At 37.6% G+C, this 15,432-nt stretch overlaps 1 protein-coding gene and 1 long non-coding RNA gene across 2 annotated transcripts in view; one reads left to right on the top strand and one right to left on the bottom strand.

Annotated features, from left to right (window-relative positions):
- The window catches only part of LOC143346136 (uncharacterized), a 74,905-nt gene that overhangs the window by 2,733 nt on the left and 56,740 nt on the right, over positions 1-15,432 (top strand). Inside the window, exon 2 of the long non-coding RNA XR_013080377.1 lies at positions 13,070-13,255. This is a non-coding gene — a long non-coding RNA (uncharacterized LOC143346136). The remainder of the gene's footprint in view (positions 1-13,069; positions 13,256-15,432) is intronic.
- Positions 1-15,432, bottom strand: part of Snu (ABC-type transporter snustorr) — a 72,565-nt gene that overhangs the window by 39,410 nt on the left and 17,723 nt on the right. The window lies entirely within an intron of this gene.

Genomic DNA, 15,432 nt, shown 5'->3' with positions numbered 1-15,432 from the left:
AGGTATATGTAATAACCAAAAATGATTGTAATCAACTCCTGCAACCGAACATAATTTTTTCAGAACGATTTGAAAAATTTTTTTTTCGTCGAAAAATTCAGGCACCTTCTTGAATTTTTTTCTCGAAAGTGGGTAGGATTTCGAAGGTATATGTAATAACCAAAAATGATTGTAATCAACTCCTGCAACTGAACATAATTTTTTCAGAACGATTTGAAAAATTTTTTTTTCGTCAAAGAATTTAGGCACCTTCTTGAATTTTTTTCTTGAAAATGAGTAGGATTTCGGGGGTATGTCTAATGGCTAAAAATTATTGTAATTGACCCTTGCAACTGAAAATAATTTTTTTAGCACGATTTGAAATTTTTTAATAGCTTACTAACGAAGCCTCAGTCAAGAAATTGATATTCTTGATTTTGGTCCTTAATATCTCCCATTACAATTTTTCCCAGAGTTGGCCGAACACCCTATATAGTATCGTTGATATTAGTACGTTTAAAATTCCCCCGACTGACAAATTTTGTGTGTTTTCTATTAAATCACCAATTTTGTTTCAATTTCAAAACATCGAACCTGATACTTGGTTTTTTCTCATTTTCATTTCTTTACGATTACAAAGCAAACGAAGAATTTCTCCACAGTGTCCTCTCGATTGCCTAATTTCTACCGTGTATATCTCACAAATTACCCAGTGACGTATAATATAATATCTCTTCCTATATTTTTCTATTATTTTAGCATTAATTCGTAAAAAAAGAGTACCAATAACGTTGCTTTGGATCCTCGCGCGATCCCGTCGATCGAACGGGGATTCACACGTTACGAAATATCGATGATTTCGATCGATCGTCGAGCCACGCTGACCGTGTCGATTAAGATCGCGATTTAGCCATCGGCGCTTTCGAATTTCCTGCGGCGAGTCCGGCTTTGGTAATATCGCGCTGGTTTCTCGCTTTTCAACGGAAGCGAAGGTAGCACCGCGAGCGTTCGACTAATGGTCAGCTTACGCGATCGAGCGCGTTCTTTTTTCGCCGAACGATCTCGATATCAGCGCGCGTTCGTCGATCATTCGGAGACACCCCCGACGAGTCAAACTCAACGGATCGAAGGTCGAGACTTTGCCACGATGGATCCTTCGAAAACCGATCCATCCCACGGAGATCTCGTTTCCCCCCTCAAACGAAACCGCGTACCTTCGACTTGGGCCTTGGAGACCTCGTGGAATCCTGCTGTTGGCGATGTCGCGGACGCGCGTGCACGCTTCTTCGTATCGATCACTAATCCTCTAAGTGTAATCCTGGCAAGGGACGGACGTCATCGAGAGTGGACTGTCGACCGGTTCGGGCATCGGTCCTCGGATCGAACTAGCGCACGGAACGGGCAGCAGAGAGGCGTGAAAATGTTCACAGAGGCGATCTACGCACAACACAACGGCAATTCGAGATACGGGAAAGCACCAGAGCGCGTCTCGATCGTCCAGGTGAGGACGCGTTCGGCCGAGGAGAAGGCTTTCGTGGATCGTGACGCGGGTTTCGGTGTCGGTGGCGTGTCCTCCGCGACTTTCGAGTCCTGACGCGAGACTGAAGCGATCGGAGGCGAGCAGAATCGAGCCCGTGAGTCCACTCGAGGCTGCCAACGTCTTTCTCTCTCTCTCTCTCTCTTCAAGTGGAGTCGCCGTTCCACCGTCTCCCTCTCCCGCCATACTCGTTTCGTCTTCGTTCCGCCGACTGTGCTTTCTTTCTCGCGTCGCAACAGTCCACCGTACCTCCACCTGTCGTCCTTCCCGAGTCGGTTCCTCGGTTCGCGATCGCGATCGCCGCTCTTTTCAGCGCCCCGTGGATCCTCGCCCCTTTCTTCGCCCGATCGTTTTAGGTTTACGACGACCATCGCGAACTTTAAAGCAGATTCGCGAGAATTCCGACGGGTTTTTTCACTTGACGCGCTCCACGTTTAGTTATTCGACGAGGAAAATCCAAGAGATCGAAGACGTCGTTGTTACGAATTCGTTAACCTATTGGAAAATCACGTTTAAGTGTATTTTCTTTCGTACGTTGTACAGAGCGAATTTTTGGTGAATAGACATACTCACGAAAGATTACCTACACTCCAGAAAAAAGTTCGACATGTGAAATTTTTCGACAACATTAAAACAGTCCAAATCATTCTGCAAAAATTATATTCAGTTGCAGGGGTGAATTACAATCATTTTTGGTGAATAGATATACCCCCGAAATCGTACGCAGTTTCGAGAAAAAAATTCGAGAAAGTGTGAAATTTTTCGACCAAATTAAAAAATTTCAAATCATTCCAGAAAAAATATATTTAGTTGAGGGGGTCAATTACGATCACTTTTGGTGAATAGACATACCCCCGAAATCCTACCCACTGTCGAGAAAAAAATTCGAGAAAGTGTGAAATTTTTCGACAAAATTAAAAAATTCCAAATCATTCTGCAAAAATTACATTCAGTTGCAGGGGTGAATTATAATCATTTTTTGTGAATAGACATACCCCCGAAATCCTACGTACTTTCGAGAAAAAAATTCGAATAGGTGGACAAATTTTTCGACAAAATTAAAAATTCCAAATCATTCTGCAAAAATTATATTCAGTTGCAGGGGTGAATTATAATCATTTTTGGTGAATAGACATACCCCCGAAATCCTACGTACTTTCGAGAAAAAAATTCGAATAGGTGGACAAATTTTTCGACAAAATTAAAAATTTCAAATCATTCTGCAAAAATTATATTCAGTTGCAGGGGTGAATTATAATCATTTTTGGTGAATAGACATACCCCCGAAATCCTACCCACTTTCGAGAAAAAAATTCGAAAAGGTGGACAAATTTTTCGACAAAATTAAAAAATTTCAAATCATTCTGCAAAAATTATATTCAGTTGCAGGGGTGAATTATAATCATTTTTGGTGAATAGACATACCCCCGAAATCCTACCCACTTTCGAGAAAAAAATTCAAATAGGTGGACAAATTTTTCGACAAAATTAAAAATTCCAAATCATTCTGCAGAAATTATATTCAGTTGCAGGGGTGAATTATAATCATTTTTGGTGAATAGACATACCCCCGAAATCCTACGCAGTTTCGAGAAAAAAATTCGAATAGGTGGACAAATTTTTCGACAAAATTAAAAAATTTCAAATCATTCTGCAAAAATTATATTCAGTTGCAGGGGTGAATTATAATCATTTTTGGTGAATAGACATACCCCCGAAATCCTACCCACTTTCGAGAAAAAAATTCGAATAGGTGGACAAATTTTTCGACAAAATTAAAAATTCCAAATCATTCTGCAAAAATTATATTCAGTTGCAGGGGTGAATTATAATCATTTTTGGTGAATAGACATACCCCCGAAATCCTACCCACTTTCGAGAAAAAAATTCGAATAGGTGGACAAATTTTTCGACAAAATTAAAAATTCCAAATCATTCTGCAAAAATTGTATTCAGTTGCTGGGGTGAATTATAATCATTTTTGGTGAATAGACATACCCCCGAAATCCTACGTACTTTCGAGAAAAAAATTCGAATAGGTGGACAAATTTTTCGACAAAATTAAAAAATTTCAAATCATTCCGGAAAAAATATATTTAGTTGAGGGGGTCAATTACAATCATTTTTGGTGAATAGACATACCCCTGAAATCCTACCCACTTTCGAGAAAAAAATTCTTTACCAGAAATATACCGTGTGACCAGAAATGTTTACCTAAAATTTTATTTCATTCGTTTCCTGTTTTGGTCATGGATTCTACGAACTTATGGCCTTTACTATACGAAGATAAGAGTTCGTTGCCAGGGCCAGCCACTCTTCACTTCGATCTTTCTTCGCGTTTTTCAATAAAAACTAAATATTCACACAATTAAACACTGAATCGACAGTTAAACGATCATACTATTCATTGCCCTACAATTCCAATAAAAACCACGTCCGTCATTGTTACGAAGTGTTCCACCTATCCTAAATCGCGTTAAAGTATATGTTTTTTGTTGCACGTTATACAGAAGGGATCGAGATCAATTTTTCATGCAAAGCGTCTGGTCGCGTCATCGCGAGGCAGTGATACGGAAACGTCTGGCCACGTAACGAACGAAGACACGCCGTAACGACTCCGATTATTATAATTGCAAAATCTCCGTGGTCGTCCCTACTGCGTTATTCAGCGCGTATTCCCGATTAACATGCATATATTTCGCCTGGCTATAGATCGCGATCGTTCGAATCCACGAGCCTGCAATCTTGCGTAACCGTAACGATGCGTCGATCATCGACGATCAACGGATTCGATTCACGAATTCCTTCTTTCGTCCGTTAGAGACTCGGTCGAGGACACGAAACCTTTAAAAGAATATTTCCATAAACGTATTCCCAAATTTGTAACGTAGTCGATTCCTACCGGAAATTGGCAGTTCTGGAGGACTATAATTTTTTAAGGAATCGTTTGGACGTTAACACTAGGTTTACGGACACTCGTTGCGTATATTTTTATTGTAATTCGCTCTGTTAACAGTTACATTGCAATTTTTCTTTTAATTGGAGTGTATATTCATGTCATTACATCAATTAAATCCAACATAAATTGTTAATAAATAATATTTATGAGTTCTGTAACGTATTCCGTAAACCTAGTGTTAATGTTCGATTACTCAAACTGTCCAAACGATTCTAGATCATTTATCGCCGACGAACCCGAGAAATATGCCTGAAACGTTTGGAAAGATTCGCGAGTTTCTGCCTGAATCGAAGACGAGCAGATTTATAATTCGGGAACGAGGCCAAACAGGGCGTATGCACGTTTTGCCTGCATTCTCGATCCATCGACGTAGCGAATCTCGCTGTTAGAAAGCGCGCTGTACATTTACTTTATTTTCGTACACCGGTAAATATTGTTTCTTCGAGATTCTGACGCTCGTCGACGCTCGAAACGTTTATAATACTTGCTCTTTCGTTTGGCAAATCTACAGAGTACACCAACTTTAAATTATAATACTTCTATTGGCAAACGTTAATCCTTTAGTGAATTTGATTTGTCGCAAATTCTTGATGTCAAGTTTCACAGTCATTAGTCTACACTCGTCATCGAGTCTTATATTTATATTAAATCATCACATTTTTAAATTGAAAATTAAATAGTACACGTTTGAAAAATTGTTTGTTTACAAAGCAAGCGTTTCTATTAGTAATTTAATTTAAATGCTTGGAATTATACAGGGTGTTCGGCCACTCCTGGGAAAAATTTTAATGAGGGATTTTAGAGGCCAAAATAAGACGAAAATCAAGAATACCAATTTGTTGATCGAGGCTTTGTTAAAAAATTATTAACATTTAAAGTTCCGCCCATAATGAATTTTTTTCTAGAAAATGCGCAAGATTTCGAGGGTATGTGTAATGAACAAACATTATTATAATTGACCCCTGCAACTAAAAATATTTTTTCCAGAACGTTTTGAAATTTTTTTTTTCCGTCGAAAAATTTCACACATTCTCGAATTTTTTTCTCGAAAGTGGGTAGAATTCCGGGGGTATGTCTAATGACCAAAAATTATTGTAATTGACCCCTGCAACTAAAAATATTTTTTCCAGAACGTTTTGAAATTTTTTTTTTCGTCGAAAAATTTAGGCGCCAAATTAGATTTTCGGTGAGGAATTTTTTTCTCGATAGTGCGTAGGATTTCGGGGGTATGTCTAATGACCAAAAATTATTATAATTGACCCCCGCAACCGAAAATAATTTTTTTAGAACGATTTGAAACATTTTTTTTTCATCGAAAAACTTCAACACCTTCTCGAATTTTTTTCTCGAAACTGGATAAGATTTCGGGGGTATGTGTAATGACCAAAAATGATTGTAATTGACCCCCGCAACTGAAAATAATTTTTTCAGAACGATTTGAAATTTTTGAATTTAATTGTTAATAACTTTTTAACGAAGCCTCCATCAACAAATTTTTATTCTTGATTTTCGTCTTATTTTGGCCTCTAGAATCCCTCATTAAAATTTTTCCCAGGGGTGGCCGAACACCCTGTATACATATGTATATATAAAGAAAAAGGTTCTATTCGTGTGACTGTGCTTTTGCTAAAATTAAAGGTCGTTGAACGCTTAGTTTGAAGTAGTTTGAGTCAGTTTTGCTCGCTAATTCGACAAGTGCATGCAAACGATGGTCACTGTACGAGTTTTTCAAGGTTCAAAGCCTATTAACCCTGAAGGGACACCCAACAAAGAATTTGGTGTTAGAAATAAAGCGTCATTTGCTTCTGTGCCACCTAGAGTTCTTTTCATGTACTATTTTTTGTACCGTGTGTCTTTTGCATAGACAAAGTCTCTTAACTCGGTGTTTTCTTGTTCGAATTTTTATTATTTAGATTCTGATGATTCCGATTCGTTGTTAATGCGTTACGTAGATGTTATCTCGATTAAAAAACCTGTCGTTGATTTCTTTGGAGACACCTATCTCGTAGGCTTCGGTCGTGACAGTGCACTGTTTTTACAACGTGTAAGCGTTCTTTTTTTTTTTAACAATTAGCATCCTTGGCGATCTCACGCGCGTTCGAAGCTCTTTTCGTCCTTGCTCGACGCGTTCAAGGAAAAGAAGCGCGTCATGGTTTTGCTACAATTCTCGCGACTCGTAACTGCGTCAATCTTTATCAACGAATGTGCTTTAGGCTGATTTTTCATTACGTTTTTTTTTCAGAATCGTTCGATAATTATCCATTACGGTTTTTTAGAATCGTTCGATTATACGTAATTGTGTTGTATCTGATTTTAACCACTTTTTCGTAGAGTATTTACGCATCAATAAATAAATAAATAATTGATAGCTACTCGAGTACGATAAGAAAACGTGTAGTTTTGCGATACAGTAAACGATCGATTAACGAATGACTAACGACAATAATGGCGTATTTATTTGTACCGAAGTAATTAAGGCAATACAGACTCGAAGAAATGTGTAATGCAATGAAAGGTAATGTTTATTCGTTTCCTCATAGAAAAGTACGGTAAATTTTCAAAAATTTAGTTGAGTAGATTTATAATAATTTTTATTAGGAATTACCAATGTGAGTCCATGTAGCATTTTTATTGCCATTTGAAACCTTATACAGGGTGTTCAGCCAGCCCTGGAAAAAATTTTAATGGGGGATTCTGGAGGCCAAAATAAGACGAAAATCAAGAATATCAATTTCTTCACTGAGGCTTCGTTAAACAGTTATTAAAAAATTTAATTCAAAAATTTCAAATCGTTCTGAAAAAATTATTTTTAACTGCGATAAGCCATTTATAGATATTAGTTTGTTTATTTCTGTCCATTAGACGAAACACTGTGCGTGGTAAGCAACGTGGAAAACTTTCGACGAATTCTCTATTATCGGTTCTCTCTCTTTCTCGCTCGCCAACATACCGATGCTTCTTAATGTCATCGCTTCGATGGAATCACTTTCCGTTTCAGGCGTCTCGAAGCTATTTTCGAAGCGAACGCTCGCGGAACGCACAAGGAAACTGTTGGAATTATATTTATTCATTGGATAAACGAGGAAAGCTTCGTTACTGTACACAGCAGTAGAAGACAACACGGTGTTTGGCCACTCCCGGGGGAAATTCTAATGTGGGATTCTAGAGGCCAAAATAAGATGAAAATCAAGAAAACCAATTTCTTGACTGAGGCTTCGTTAAAAAGTTATTAAAAAATTAAATTCAAAAATTTCAAATCATTCTGAAAAAATTATTTTTAGTTGTGGGGGGGCAATTACAATCGTTTTTCATGAATAGACACACCCTCGAAATCCTACCCATTTTCTAGAAAAAAATTCGAGAATGGGTGAAATTTTTCGACAAAATTAAAAAACTTCAAATCGTTCTGGAAAAATTATTTTTAGTTCCGGGGGTCGATTACAAACATTTTTGGTCATTATACATACCCTCGAAATCCTACTCGCTTTCGTAAAAAAAATTCGAAAAGGTGCCTAATTTTTTCGACGAAAATAGAATTTTTCAAATCATTCTGAAAAAATTATTTTTAGTTGTGGGGGGCAATTACAATCGTTTTTCATGAATAGACACACCCTCGAAATCCTACCCATTTTCTAGAAAAAAATTCGAGAATGGGTGAAATTTTTCGACAAAATTAAAAAACTTCAAATCGTTCTGGAAAAATTATTTTTAGTTCCGGGGGTCGATTACAAACATTTTTGGTCATTATACATACCCTCGAAATCCTACTCACTTTCGTAAAAAAAATTCGAAAAGGTGCCTAATTTTTTCGACGAAAATAGAATTTTTCAAATCGTTCTAAAAAAATTATATTTAGCTAGGGGGTTCAAGTACAATCATTTTTGGTGAATAGACATACCCCCGAAATCCTACCCACTTTCGTAAAAAAAATTCGAAAAGGTGCCCAATTTTTTCGACAAAAATAGAATTTTTCAAATCGTTCTAAAAAAATTATATTTAGCTAGGGGGTTCAAATACAATCATTTTTGGTGAATAGACATACCCCCGAAATCCTACCCACTTTCGTAAAAAAAATTCGAAAAGGTGCCCAATTTTTTCGACGAAAATAGAATTTTTCAAATCGTTCTAAAAAAATTATATTTAGCTAGGGGGTTCAAATACAATCATTTTTGGTGAATAGACATACCCCCGAAATCCTACCCACTTTCGAGAAAAAAATTCATTACGAGCGGAACTTGAAACGTTAATAACTTTTTAACAAAGCCTCCACCAACAAATTGATATTCTTGATTTTCGTCTTATTTTGGCCTCTACAATCTCCCATTATAATTTTTATTTGTATATTTTTATGCAACAATTTGATGCATTTTTCATTCTCTTTAAAAAAGTATTAGGGATCTAAATAAATAGTCTTAGGGATCTAATTATCTAATTAAATAAATCTTAAGCCGAAAATGAATTACTTCGAAAGTTGTGATTTTTCTCACAAATTCCCATATTATACACGAAACACTGTGTAACCGTGTGAACTTCTAATATTATTTTCCCTAGCCAAACGGTTTACAAATTACAAATCTCACGATAAGATTCGAAGAGGACGGAGTTTTAAAGAAATTTGTAAAAACAGAAGAGAATGGTGGACAAAGTTTGATCCAGGTCGTGAAACAGCGACCATAACAGTGGTCAAGACGGTCTGTACTTTCCCCGGGATTGCGTAATCCGGCTACGGTCCCTGACGTAATGGAAGACTGATTAAATAACAGGAAATTATGCATATTTTTCTTTGGAAAATTGCTACGCGCGTTTGTACGAATTATCGATAGTCCCCTCAAACGGTTTGCTCGTTTCTTGCGCGAACGTTTGCACAATTGAACGCGTACGGTTTATCGATCGATCCAGGCGTAAGAACATCGACGCAGAAATGATCTACGGATCAAAGTGGCTCGAGCTACTCGGAGAATTTCGTGTGAATTTCTCTTTCTCCGAACAGAAAGCCAGGAAAGTTCGAATTTGCTCGAGGCGTGAATTTTGGGTGTCGAGAAGCGAACGAAATAATATTTGCGTATAAAAACTCACTTGAAATGCAATGGGTGGTTCGATCTCGATGCGTAGAAAGGTGATTCGAGAATTGGACGATTCTCTAGTAACCGTGCCATGAAGAAAAATGCACCTTCGCGAGGGACACGTGCTGATTTAACTACCTCGAAAAAGTGAAAGCGATCGATCGTTTTCATCGAAAGCGTCTCGAGCCTCGATAACGAACTGTTAAACGTAAAAATCGACGATGGTCCGCCATTTTGGAGGAATAGGTTACTAGACGCGAAATTAACGATAGATAAACTGCTAAAAACTTGCTGGATTATTGAAAAACCGTGGTTTTCGAACGAACGTTTGTTTCCCATTGCATTATAGTATATTTCTTCGAAATAATTCAATTTTTTTAGTGCAAATAAATACACCGTGTCGCTGAAGCTCTATCATGGGAAATAAAATAACAAGTATGTATTTTTCACACTGTATAATCTCTTCATACTATTTGTATACTGGCTCAATACAAATGAACAACAGATTGAATGAGAAACACATTACACTCGTTAAAAAAGAGAAACAATATAAACAAAATAAATAAAATTATTGGAAATGAAATTTCACACCGTATAGTTTCGATAAATGTATTCGGTTCTTCTAGTTTAATACAAAGGAACGACAGGTCGAATGAAAAGAGAATGAAAATTGTTTAAATTAAAAACGGCTTCCATAGACACTTTGTCCGAGGTGCAGCTCGAAATTGCGACACATTTTCGTCGTTGCAAGGCGTTCCTAAGCATTGTCCACTCTTTTGAAGAATACTCGGTGTATTTGTTGGCTTTTCGTCGGGCCAGAGACATCGTTCGATGTCGCGAGGCAAACTGGTCGAACGACTCCGTGTCTCGCGGTTCGTTCGGTATGCGTGGCCCGTCTAACGCGAACAAATTTTATTCTTATTGTCAGCGGGTTAACCCAACATGGAGGGGAAGGTCTCTGCAAGGTCTCACGGAGTTAGTGTCAGCCACCTTCGTCGGGTAAAAGCGAAAGTGTTGTTCGTTTCGGTGCTCGTGCACTCGCTGGAACCTCGATTTTCATCCTAGTCGCGACCTCTTTCCTATTTACCTCCGCCGCTGCACCCCGTTTTACCTATCTTTTCCCATCGCGGTGCTTCCTCGCGGTCGACCACGTCGGGCGAACCTCGTTTCCTTTCCTCGACGAGACCTCGATCGGAACCATGGCTAAAAACTTGCTCGATTTAACCCACCGCCCTACAACCACACCAGAGGTCTTTGCCACCAGTCATCCTCTACTTCGAAACGATTCTCGTTGAGAATATCCAATTTTCAATCTAATCACCACCGTCCAGAAACTCTTATTTTATTTTGAAAGCCATTGCACGACATTTGGATCACAATACAGGGTGTCCGGCCACCCCTGGGAAAAATTAAAAAATTTCAAATCGTTCTGGAAAAATTATATTTAGTTACAGGAGATAATTACAATCATTTTTGGTCATTACACATACCCTCGAAATCCTACGCAGTTTCGAGAAAAAAATTCCTTACCGGGAATCTAATTTGAGGTCAAAAATGGTTCCCCAAAATTTCATGGAAATCTTTAAAACTTCGTAACTTCTGAACGGATTGAAGGATTTTCATTTTCAAAAATGCAAACAACGTGTATTTTAGTGAAGAATATGTAGAAATTGCAAATATATTCGAAAAGATGATTGTTCAATCAGTAAAATGAGAAAAACTCCATAAAAGCGGTCCAATTTTCAAATGACCATAACTCCTACAATAGTGAATATATTTCAATGAAATTTTAGGAGGAAGTGGAGCTCATATCTACCTATAAAAAAGTTCTAAACAACTTTTCCGTAGCGTGTCAAACAAATTTATTAAAAATGAAAAACGAATTCTTAAGAAAAATCAACAAGGTGCCTAAAGTCGTCAAAATTAAAAAATTTCAAATCATTGTAAAAAAATTATTTTCAGTTGCAGGGGTCAATTATAGTCATTTTTGATCGATATATATACCCTCGAAATCCTACGCGCTTTCGAGAAAAAAATTCCTTACCGGGAATCTAATTTGAGGTCAAAAATGGTTCCCCAAAATTTCATGGAAATCTTTAAAACTTCGTAACTTCTGAACGGATTGAAGGATTTTCATTTTCAAAAATGCAAACAACGTGTATTTTAGTGAAGAATATGTAGAAATTGCAAATATATTCGAAAAGATGATTGTTCAATCAGTAAAATGAGAAAAACTCCATAAAAGCGGTCCAATTTTCAAATGACCATAATTCCTATAATAGTGAATATATTTCAATGAAATTTTAGGAGGAAGTGGAGCTCATAGCTACCTATAAAAAAGTTCTAAACAACTTTTCCGTAGCGTGTCAAACAAATTTATTAAAAATGAAAAACGAATTCTTAAGAAAAATCAACAAGGTGCCTAAATTTGTCGTCAAAATTAAAAAATTTCAAATCATTGTAAAAAAATTATTTTCAGTTGCAGGGGTCAATTATAGTCATTTTTGATCGATACATATACCCCCGAAATCCTACGCGCTTTCAAGAAAAAAATTGCTTACCGGGAATCTAATTTGAGGCCAAAAATGGTTCCCCAAAATTTCATGGAAATCTTTAAAACGTCGTAACTTCTGAACGGATTGAAGGATTTTCATTTTCAAAAATGCAAACAACGTGTATTTTAGTGAGGAATACGTAGAAATTCCAAATATATTCGAAAAGATGATTCTTCGGTCAGTAAAATAAGAAAAACTCCATAAAAGCTCGTCGAGTCGTCGTTCCGGCTTGCAATTTCTATTTTAAACGGTCGATGATTATTAGTTCGGTCGATCGAGTTTTTCGATTAAATTTTAAAAGTCGTTTGCAACTCGTAAAAATCATCCGTTACAAAATCGACGTCGTAATGAACTGTTAGAGACCGATCCACACGCTCGGTTGCCACGCTCGGCTGACCATATCGACTGTCACGCTATATTATTTGAACCAAGTTTACAAACGAAATTGTCAAGTCTCGTACCCGTTTCCGACTCGCTCTTTGCCAATCGCTATTTTTCTACGATAATAATAGCAGAATTTACAAACTCAAGCAAGAGTGAACGAAAACCAATGGGACTTTCGACGACCGAATTATTATTCATTTACTAACAGGAAAAACAAAATACGGATTATAAAATTTTACACAAAATCCACTGCAAGGATACTTTTAAACTTTCTAACGATTGCTCAATTATATTTGTTTTTGCGTGTATTTATATGTATACGTCATTGTTTGAGGCGCTAAATTTTCAGCAAAAACATTGTTCCGACACTGGGACCTTAAACTATTATTTAAGCCAAAAAACAAGATATCGAATTTTTCAAAATTTTAGAGTTACCTAACCCCTTGAACAGCTAAATTTATAGCATCAAAAATTTCTGAAATCTGAATTTCCCGATCGGTGGATGCTCTGAGCGATCTTTTATTATTTTATGGAGTAATTTACAAGTAATTTAGTATTTTATCGCTCATCAATTCGTGTTCACGTGTTACAGAAGGAGTGATAAAATAGCGAAGAGGGAATATTTGGCTGTCAAACGTTGGAAGATGCATGGAGAAATGGGATGGCTGTATATTGGGTCGATTTAACCCTGAAACGTGCGTCTCGGGTGAGAAGAACGGTCTGGACGCGAGAAACCACTGCGGGGAGTATCAAAGCGGGTCGCTAAATGCGGCCGAAGGTAAGGTATAGACGTGAAAGCGGTCAGTCCGGCTGCCGCTGGTGTTACATAAATCCCAGGAAGAGCGTTGAGAACGTCGGTCTTGTCTCTGTTCGTCGATAATCTCGCCCGGGAACAGGGGGTTTTCCCTTCGCGAGCCTCTTCGATTCAGTAGACCTTGTGCTACTTAACAGGACACCGCCCGTGCACGACGCGATGCGTACACGCGAATGAAATTTTTACAGCCGTTCGATGAGCTAAACCGTGTTTCTTAACCCTTCCACGCCCCCCACAACACCCCCTTTTGATTGGTGTAGCGCCTGCTGCTTCGTTAGTCGTAGGAAAACGAGAAAGATCATAAGAGACATTGTGTTTCTCATCCTGAGTCTACTAGTGGACTCATCGACGCTGAGACACTGGAAGGTTTTTTTTTGGGAGGGTTTCTCACTGTGTGTGTGCAGTACCTAGGCTTTTCCCCCCCCCCATATGACCTGCAATTCGTTTAATTGATTAGTTTTTGTTTGGGTTTATGTTATGTTATGTTCTGAGTCTACTAGTGGACTCATCGTCAAAGAAAGGCTCCCTAGCAGGCCCTGTCTCGGACGCTGAGACACTGAAAGGTTGTTTTTTGGGGGTTTCTCACTGTGTGTGTGCAGTACCTCGGGTTTCCCCCCATATGACCTGCAATTCGTTTAATTGATTAGTTTTTGTTTGGGTTTATGTTATGTTATGTTCTGAGTCTACTAGTGGACTCATCGTCAAAGAAAGGCTCCCTAGCAGGCCCTGTCTCGGACGCTGAGACACTGAAAGGTTGTTTTTTGGGGGTTTCTCGCTGTGTGTGTGCAGTACCTCGGGTTTCCCCCCATATGACCTGCAATTCGTTTAATTGATTAGTTTTTGTTTGGGTTTATGTTATGTTATGTCCTGAGTCTACTTAGTAGATCGTAACTTTGGTTGACCATTGAGTGAGGTGGTTATTTACCTCTATGTTTGATGTGATGGGGGATTTTTTTTCTTGTGAATAGTATGGCCGCAGTTTTTGTGGGATTAAGGATCAGTTTCCAAGCATTGATGAATTGAGAAATTTGGTCCAGGTATGTTTGAGTGTATTCAACTACCGACACTGAAAGGTCGCTCGAGGAGTGTATACAGGGTGTTCGACCACCCCTGGGAAAAATTTTAATGGGGGATTCTAGACGCCAAAATAAGACGAAAATCAAGAATACCAATTTGTTGATGGAGATTTCGTTAAAAAGTTATTAACGTTTAAAGTTCCCACCGTTGTAAATTTTTTTTCTCGAAAGTGGGTAGGATTTCAGGGGTATGTCTATTCACCAAAAATGATTGTATTTGACCCCCCCAGATAAATATAATTTTTTTAGAACGATTTGAAAAATTCTATTTTTGTCGAAAAAATTGGGCACCTTTTCGAATTTTTTTTACGAAAGTGGGTAGGATTTCGGGGGTATGTCTATTCACCAAAAATGATTGTATTTGAACCCCCTAGCTAAATATAATTTTTTTAGAACGATTTGAAAAATTCTATTTTCGTCGAAAAAATTAAGCACCTTTTCGAATTTTTTTTACGAAAGTGAGTAGGATTTCGAGGGTATGTATAATGACCAAAAATGTTTGTAATCGACCCCCGGAACTAAAAATAATTTTTCCAGAACGATTTGAAGTTTTTTAATTTTGTCGAAAAATTTCACCCATTCTCGAATTTTTTTCTAGAAAATGGGTAGGATTTCGAGGGTGTGTCTATTCATGAAAAACGATTGTAATTGCCCCCCCCCCACAACTAAAAATAATTTTTTCAGAATGATTTGAAATTTTTGAATTTAATTTTTTAATAACTTTTTAACGAAGCCTCAGTCAAGAAATTGGTTTTCTTGATTTTCATCTTATTTTGGCCTCTAGAATCCCACATTAGAATTTGCCCCGGGAGTGGCCAAACACCGTGTTGTCTTCTACTGCTGTGTACAGTAACGAAGCTTTCCTCGTTTATCCAATGAATAAATATAATTCCAACAGTTTCCTTGTGCGTTCCGCGAGCGAAAAAATTGGGCACCTTTTCGAATTTTTTTTACGAAAGTGGGTAGGATTTCGGGGGTATGTCTATTCACCAAAAATGATTGTATTTGACCCCCCTAGATAAATATAATTTTTTTAGAACGATTTGAAAAATTCTATTTTCGCCG

This window comes from Colletes latitarsis, chromosome 10 (genome assembly GCF_051014445.1).
Source record: "Colletes latitarsis isolate SP2378_abdomen chromosome 10, iyColLati1, whole genome shotgun sequence".
In the NCBI taxonomy this organism is placed as follows: domain Eukaryota; kingdom Metazoa; phylum Arthropoda; class Insecta; order Hymenoptera; family Colletidae; genus Colletes; species Colletes latitarsis.
The sequence above is the reverse complement of the archived record's forward strand: the minus strand, read 5'-3'. Positions and strand labels throughout refer to the sequence as shown.